Below are 8,066 nucleotides of genomic sequence, written 5' to 3'. Positions count from 1 at the left end.
AGAAACAGAGGCTTTCCCAGAGGCAGCTGGCAAGGCTGTCGAAGTGGCAGTCGGTCTGTGCAACACCAGCTTTCACTTTATCCAGTTAAAATTACATTTTCGAAGGCGTTAAGTTATTGCTGTCCCACGGGGCGGTGGCGTAGGGGGGCAGCAGGGATCAGACGTGCGGTGAGGGGCGGGCTGGGGGTGTGGAGGTCCTGGCCCTGACCCTCAGCACCCTTCTCAAGTTGCGGCTGTCTCCACAAGGTGCTGCCAACCGCGGCCGGGCTGCGAGCTGGACCAGCATCTTCTTTATCTTCCCTCGGCTGAGCAGCGCCCGCTGGGATGCTAAAAATAAGGTCAGGGCTGTGTTAGGCAGTGAGGAGCCTTGGTTGAGCTCTGTCCGCGGGAGGCAGAGCATCTTCCCCGGCAGCATCCCCGGCTGCCAGGAGCCGGGGGAGGAAAAGGGGGAGACTTCACCCAAACAGTTTTAGCTCTGCACTTAACGGGGAGCCGCTGACTGAGGGAGAAGTGAGAGGAGGGAGCAGGGAGCCCCGCGGTGGTGGGAGAGAGAGGAAAACCGTAACACTTTGTCTGTGTGTGTGAGTGTGAGAGAGTGTGTGTGTGTGTGTGTGTTTCCTCCCCCTGGCTCAGAAGAGGAGGAGTGGGAGGGGAAGCTCCGAAGCCACTTCGGGCGCTGCGCCGTTCCATGCGAGAGGCTGCGCGGAGCATCCCTCCCGGCAGCTGGAGAGCGGGCTGGGCTTCCCCGCACCCCCTGGATGCTTCCCCCCTGCCCCACACACCTCCCATTGCCTCCCCCGGGCTTCAGCGGAGCATCTGGCGAGGACGAGCCGGCGGAGATCGGGTAAGGGGTGCCGGGGGGGGAAGAGCTGGGGCCGGGAGGTGCGGGGTCGGGATGCTCGGCTGGGGTTTCCCTTCTCAGGGTCCCCGCATATTGCCCGGGATAGAAGGGAGATCCGAGCCGGTGAGGGGGGGGGGAGCTAAAGGGAGTGGGGGTGGTGAGGCAGCTGCGCTGGGAGAAGCGTCTTAATCTGCGCGGTAACTTGTATTTAGGAAAGGAGAAGGGTGACTTCTCTGATCCCCAAGTGGCCACCTGGATCTGGGAGGCTGCCCCTGCCCTGGGGGCTCCTCTGCGCAGCTCCGGGCAGCTCCTGCTTTGGGATATTTGCTCTTTTAAACACGGTTTTTATGGCACCCTGCGGGCTCTGGCATCGGGAGTGTGACTGACAGCCTGCGAGGCTTCAGGGTTTGCGTGGTGTTTAAATAGATCTCCGTACGTGTGTGCGTGTGTAATGCATTTACAGCCGTAGCTGCTCTAGCGATAAGGGTGTCACTAGTAATCGGACAAGCTTGATTTGTGGGTAGCTCTCTTAATTTCTTTTTTCCCTTTTAAAAATGTTTTTAATTGTAGCTCCCGAATTTATAGCTCCTGAAATAGTCTTATTTCCCAGATCAGCTGGTTTCTCACCACCGGCACTTTTACTTTTTTGAGAAGGAGCTCTTGAAGATTTACTTTCTTTAAAACAGAGATGCCACGATACCCACACCTTTCAGTAAGGCGTGTGTGATTTCCTCACCCCACCAACTTCACTTCGAAAAGAAGAAGGAAAGCTGGGGATAATCACCGAAGAGATGCAACTTTCCCTTGTTTCAACAAGTTGCTTTATTCTCTGCTCCAGTAATTTCCTCTAAGCCTCTCGTTCCTTGTCATTATGCAGATGATGTGGTGATATGTGTGATATTAAACCTGCAGTCACTGGGGATTAATGCACGGGCATGACATCATCGACAGCCAATGAGGTGATGGTTTTGGACATCTACTGACCCAAACTATCTTCCAAATCGATGGGGTGATCCTGTCCTGCTCCCCCAGGAATAACACAAGTTTGGACAAAAGGGGTGGTGGTTTCCTAGCAGGGTTTCATTTTGTTTCTCAGTCTTGTGCCCTCCTCTGAGCCAGGCGTGGTTAATTAAATAGCCACATGTCTGTGGTTAGTCTGGCTGACCAAGGGTTTCACTTTTTTGGGGGAAGAGATTATTGGAAACAAGCAATTAGTTCCGTGCTATGGGGAGAGAAGCTGCAACTGAGCTGCTTGCGGGCGAGTTCTCAGCTTTGGTGGCAGGAGAGGTGGCTGAACCATGTGTTTGAGCACACAGTGGATTTACCTGGAGTAAATCGCCTCCTCTACTTTATTGCTTTGAGTCGAGGGGCTCAGGTGGAGGTCGGCACAGGCTCCGTGTCCGGGGAGTCCGGAGGGAAGCGATGCAGCCAGGTGGATGCTGCCGGGGTCGGTGCCTGCTCCTCGCTGTGCTCAGGGCTCCTGCTGAGCTCTCGCCTTCACCCCGAGACCTCGGTGCCTCTGTGCTGCCAAAGTCTAGCAGCTTGGAAGCCCTCGGCCTCAGTTCCTGTGACACTGCTGTGGGGTTACTCAAAAAAAAAAACAAAACAAAAAAGCCCCCCCCCCAAAAAAAAACCCCAAGCAAACAAACAAACAAAAAAAAGAGGCTGTCTCGGGGTAGCTTTTTGCAGAATCGCAACAGATGTTGCCAAGCAGGGTCTGGCTCCTGAAATGCTCATTTCTGAGTTGAGGCTGCCTCTTCTGTTCAGTGCATCCTTCACCTTCATTGTTTTGCAGCAGACTCGTTCCAAGTCCCCCGAAGGTCAGGCAGGGGCTCCCCTGCAGGCTGTGTAAGACCCTTTTGTGTCACTGTCACAAATACTTGCACACAAATCACTTGTGTTCGCTCCAGTATTTTATGTTTGCCGGAGTTCTTAGTGTTGAATGTAAATTTTTGGGTCCAGAGCTCATCCCTGAAGTCTTTTAATGTTATTATTTGTAATTTATATATACCTAAAGACACACGGTCCCTTATCAGCACCGTGGCACTGATAGCCATTTGCACAGAGTATGATCATTACCACTGGCATGCCCCAGAGGTGTGTATGAGCCTTATGCCTTCGATGCCAATAAGATGTGACAGGATACATCTAATGAATTACCTTTAAATTAGAAGGCAGTAAACAAGCCATTATTGGATTAGAGGAATATTAAAATGAGAAGAATGTTACCTTCTTCTGATATCCTGTGGCACATTTTTACTAGCTGGGAAATGACAGGGGTGACTGCAGAGTGAGGGTCTCTAGAGAATTGTAATTATTTTCATCTGTGTGAAATAGATTTTTTTTTTTAATGCTATTACTTACTATCCTCAGTTTAGATTACACGGTACCAAATTAAAAAAAAATTCTCTTTTTTTTGCCTTTTGGTTTCACACTGATGCCTGCTATCATTTTTCTGAATGACTTCAGTGCTGGTGGAAGGTACAGGTTTGTGCTCTGATAGCTCAAAGCTCCTAATTATTAAACAAAAACACAGGCAAAATGATACAAGAGGCTTGGTATTAGGTTTCAGTCCCATAGTCAAGAGTTTTCTGCCTTGCCAGGGTGCAGAAATAGTCTGGGTCCACACCACTTATTCTGCAGACCCTTTACTTGGCTGCCCAGAAGGCTGCTCCAGCTCCAGTAATTCTGGGATATGATTTAAATAGCATAAAAATATTCCCATTGACTTGACTGAGATTTACAGAAATTCAGGAGAACTGGTGGATTTAATTTAGTTCTTAGGGTCATACATCTGTGTTACCTGGTATTGCCTTCCAGATGTATCTGCTCTGGATTAGATCTGAATTGGCACCCAGTTGGTGGAGCAGCTCTTGGTGTCTCCATGCCAAACTTTTATTAATTTAAGGCCAGCACCTGCTGTCCTCTCTCAGGCAGGCTGCCCAATTAAGGACTGGGTTTTGAGTGAAAAGGGCAGAATTTGGCCAGTATTTCTCAAGTGTTTAGAAAAATGTACATTTAGGGGGTAAACAATAAAGCACTTGGTGGAAAGAAGTTCTCAGGTTAATGTAAAATAAAGTTTCTTATGAAATATTGAAATTATGTTATTTGTTGGCCAACAAAAACTAAGGTCTTAATCTAGAACTAAACTTCAATTTATAGGTGCAGAAAGTTGTTTTGTTTGTAATACCAATTTTTAATAACCTGGTAAGACAAATCCTTTATTCTTTTAAACTCACTTTACATATGAATATAAAGCAACAAGATAATTTAGAGTGCTAGACCTCATTCCAGTCTCCTGAGGAAAGCCATGAGGATACTGTTTTGTCCTGGATTTTGGAAGCATATTTAGAATAAAAAGCTGCTGTACAGAAATACTTTTCTTTCAAGGCATTGGATTTTCCTTGTCTCACTCTCACAGTTTATGGCTCTGGGACTCCTTGCCCTCTCTCAAGGTCTAGTAGAACTCCCTCAGCATCTCTTTTTCCCTTTGAAAAATTTGATAACCATCATGCAAGTGGCTGTTTTGAAGCCAGTGCCAACCCTGCAGATCAGAAGATCACAGCACACTTTCACCTGAGGTTAGCAGAGTGATCCCAGCTGCTCTGCAGTGGCAAAGCATCCTGAATACTTCCAAGCTTTGGGGATTTCTATCAGTCTGTGTCACTGAAGCCTCTCAGCTATTCTAGAGAGGCTTATAAGGAGGAACAAAGGGCTGTGGATTTCACCAATTTTGCTTTATTTTGTTTTTTTTTCCAGCAATTTAGTTTGGAAAGGCTGTGAGCTGCAAGGCTGATTTGCTCAGACTTGGTACTACTCTGCCAGAGTAAAACTCAAAGGAAGGAAAGGAGTTTTGGGTATTGCAGTGACTCAAAGCTGACCTGTTGTTTTTATTGCCACTTCTCTTGTGCTCCAATTCCAGTTACACTTTACAGGAACATCTGTGGAATAAAAACTCTGCTGGGGTCAGGCCTTTCTCCTCAGCAGATATTTCCCTCTGCATAGCATCAGCTCAAGTCTTCTCCCTCCTTAGTCTAAAATAACAGTTATTTTCCAATTATTGTGAGATATAACAAGCAGGGATAAATATATTATCTGGTAGCACTCCCAGCCTCAGTCTTATGTGATGGTAAAAATCTGGCTAAAGAACTTGGTCCCCAGCCCTCAATACTGAGCTCCCTCCACCCACTGGCAAAGCACAACTCAGTCACAGCTTGCATCCTTCTGAGCTGAGGACAGGAGGCAACAGAAGTCAGCCTGGACTCACTGGTTCTGGAAGTAGCTCTTAAAGGAGAAAGCAGAGTTCTGATGCTTTAGCTCTTTAAGAATTCATAGGGTTTTTTTGTTTGGTTTTTTTTTTTTTTTGTTGTTGTTTTGTTTTGTTTTTTTCCTGCAAGAAACTGCTAACCAAACCAGAAGCATCTGGGTAATGCCTGGACACTGATATACCAGTTAATACATGCTCCTTAGCCTTTTAAAACAAACTGCAAACCCCAGGTTCATGTTTGCATAATTCAGGTGATTAATTCAGGTGTTTGCAGTTCCTGACTGTGTGCCAAATTCCCATTTGGTGCAAGTTTCAGACTGTTAATCTGAATGTAAAGGGGAAAAGGAGAAAATGCTGTTATAGGCAGCACTGAGTGATTAGGGATTTTTCATTTCCAGAAAATTAAACAAGCTTCTTTTTTTTTTTTTTTTCAGAGCAATTTCAGTGTAACCTCAGGTATTCAGTGAGAAATCTGTAAGGTCTTAATTGATAGTGTACACAGTTTTTATAAGTGTGACTTAGGACTACAAGTTAATAAAGCTTCCAGCACCCATTCTGTGCTTGTGTAATTAAGGACTTGCTATACTTTGATGTCATTTGCTATTATTTAGATTCCAGTTATGGGGATGAGGGTATTTTATGTTGTCATATGCAAGTGGGAACATCCCTGCATGAGTGAATCTGTTAGAAGGACCTGGCTGTGGCTGTTTCAAGTCTAGAGAAAACAGTTACCCTCATATTTCTTTGCTGCTTCCATTATTCAATGAGAATTATGTGTGTTTATGATGGTCCAATCAGCACATAGAAGTGCACTGCAGATGTAGATATATTGTGAAGTACAGAGGTTTACATTAATAGGAAAGATTTATCTTGTTGCAGCATTGAATTTATGATGTTAAGCCGTGATATTTTCCTGTTTCAAAAATGTTATATTGCAGTGAGCTGGTATCAGTGTGATATAACAAATGTTTCTTTTTTAATTTAAGCCACTGTAACATGCTAATAATGTTGGAGACAGGAAGAGAAATGCCTTGCTTCAGAAATGAATATAATGCATCCAGATTATAATTTCCTAGCAAAATTCATTTAATTTAGACTCCTGAATGAAACTTCTTGTTCTGTTTAATCTAGAAAACAGATATGGTCGAGGCCTTTCATGGTAGTATGCTTTTGAAAACAATCTGTGGGGTTAATGTGCCCTACTTAAATTAGCCTTTGGGACTCTTTGTTCCCTGTAATTCTGAAAAGAAAACAGAGAAGCTGTAGTTGCTGGTGATGGTCCCTTCACTGGGCATTCCTGTACTCCACACTCCTTGCTGGTTTCCTTCTAATGTTCTGTCAAATGCTCAGCAGATGGGGTTATTAGAAAGGATGGAGGGGTCTTTTTGCTGATATCTCCTGTGCTGGCCATCACCCAGGGTCTCTGGCAATCCCAGGACATTTGGTTGCCCTGTTCCTAGAAAATGTGACAGAGTGTGATGGAAATCCCTGTGATGCCCCACAGCTCTCTCCCACTTCCACCCTCTCACTCTGCACATCAGCTCCAGAGGGGATGGGGCTGAGCCTTCCCCCCTACAGCCCTAAGATGCTCCTGGGTGGTACCCAGACAAGGGGGTTCTGATCAGCCCTGCTCATCCAGCTGAGCAGAGAGAAGGCTGTGCTGGTTGTTCTGCCCTGAAATCACTGCCCTGCTTCCTCCCCAAGGAAAAGGGGGATGCTGTGAGGCAGTGAAGTTAGTTCTGGTCAGCTGGAGTTGTTATTCTGAGGCTAAACCTTTTTTCTCTGTGTGTACAGGCAGCTGGGCCTCCTCCCATGAGTATTTTATGGATTTCACTGGAATTGACCCAGCAGGAATTCAGGGAACTGTGAGAGACTGATCCTGACTGGTGGGCTCGTGCTGGTTGTGATGTTCTTGGTACTGAGCAGAACTATGACTTGAAGTCAAGTGCTATAAATTTTTCCCCAGACAGTGAGTCTACAGCAGTGAGTGGACTGGTACATAAAATAGGCCACTGAATCTGAAAAGAAAAAAAAAAAAAAAAAGGATTAGTAATTTTGTGGAATATAGAGAGATTGTCACATGTTCCTCAGGTACACAGTGTCCATGAACCTTTGAGTTAATATCCATGATTTGGAAGAGTGTAAGAAGGTATTTGGCATTAGTTTGTTTAGCTAAAAGGTAGTAATGGAGTAATAGTTTAACTGGAGAAATATGTACTGGTTATAGGGTGTGTAGGATTAACTGGAGCCAAAAAAAAGGTATTTATTTTAGCCCGAAATTACCCCCCTATTTTTCATGTGCTTTTTTCATTCTGCTTTTGTTTAATTATAGATCTGTTTCTGTTCAGGGATTAGTAAAAGAACAAAATTTTCTTAGGAATGGTTACTTTTAAAAGCTTGCACTAATTCTCTTGCTTTAGGAGAGTAATGGAGGAAAAGGATTCTCCCTCTTTTTAGACACCAAATTGATGTGGTGGGATGGAGCTGAGGTGAAGCAGAGCAATTTCTGGCTGAATTAGTGTAACCTTCCACCTGAGAAATGAACAGGTTCATTTGGTTCAGGAAGTGTTAGAAATTAATTGGTCCTCAGCTTATCTACATACTTAATAGCATTTCCCTCCAGAACATTTCCTTTCTTCAGGTGTTTCTGATGTATTTTTGTGATATATTTTTAGGTGTAAGGATAAAATAGCCATAGAAGCCCCAAACCTTTTTGAATTCTGTTTACAACTCTGAAAAAGGTGCAGCAACTTTAAAGACTTAAAATATTTAATACTTAAATATACTTAAAACATACTTTAAATATTCTGCCAGTGTGTGTCTTTCACCTGGAATATGATCCAGGCAGAGCTTTCTCTTTGGTTCCCCCCAGCTTGAGATGAGCTCTGATGCTGAAGGGCTGAACGGGCACCTTGCAGAAGGCTGTAAGAATGTATAAGAATCAGATGAAAATCAGGT

General features: G+C 44.8%; 1 protein-coding gene across 2 annotated transcripts in view; it reads left to right on the top strand.

Annotated features, from left to right (window-relative positions):
* The first annotated feature begins 236 nt into the window (after nucleotides 1–236).
* Nucleotides 237–8,066, top strand: part of TAFA4 (TAFA chemokine like family member 4) — a 73,770-nt gene continuing 65,940 nt past the window's right edge. For both annotated transcript variants that reach the window (XM_071756263.1, XM_071756264.1), the window contains exon 1: nucleotides 237–844. The gene's annotated coding sequence lies outside the window, so the exon portion shown is untranslated. The remainder of the gene's footprint in view (nucleotides 845–8,066) is intronic.

This window comes from Heliangelus exortis, chromosome 12 (genome assembly GCF_036169615.1).
Source record: "Heliangelus exortis chromosome 12, bHelExo1.hap1, whole genome shotgun sequence".
Lineage (NCBI taxonomy): Eukaryota > Metazoa > Chordata > Aves > Apodiformes > Trochilidae > Heliangelus > Heliangelus exortis.
Note: the sequence above shows the minus strand (reverse complement) of the source record. Positions and strands in the feature narration are given on the sequence as shown.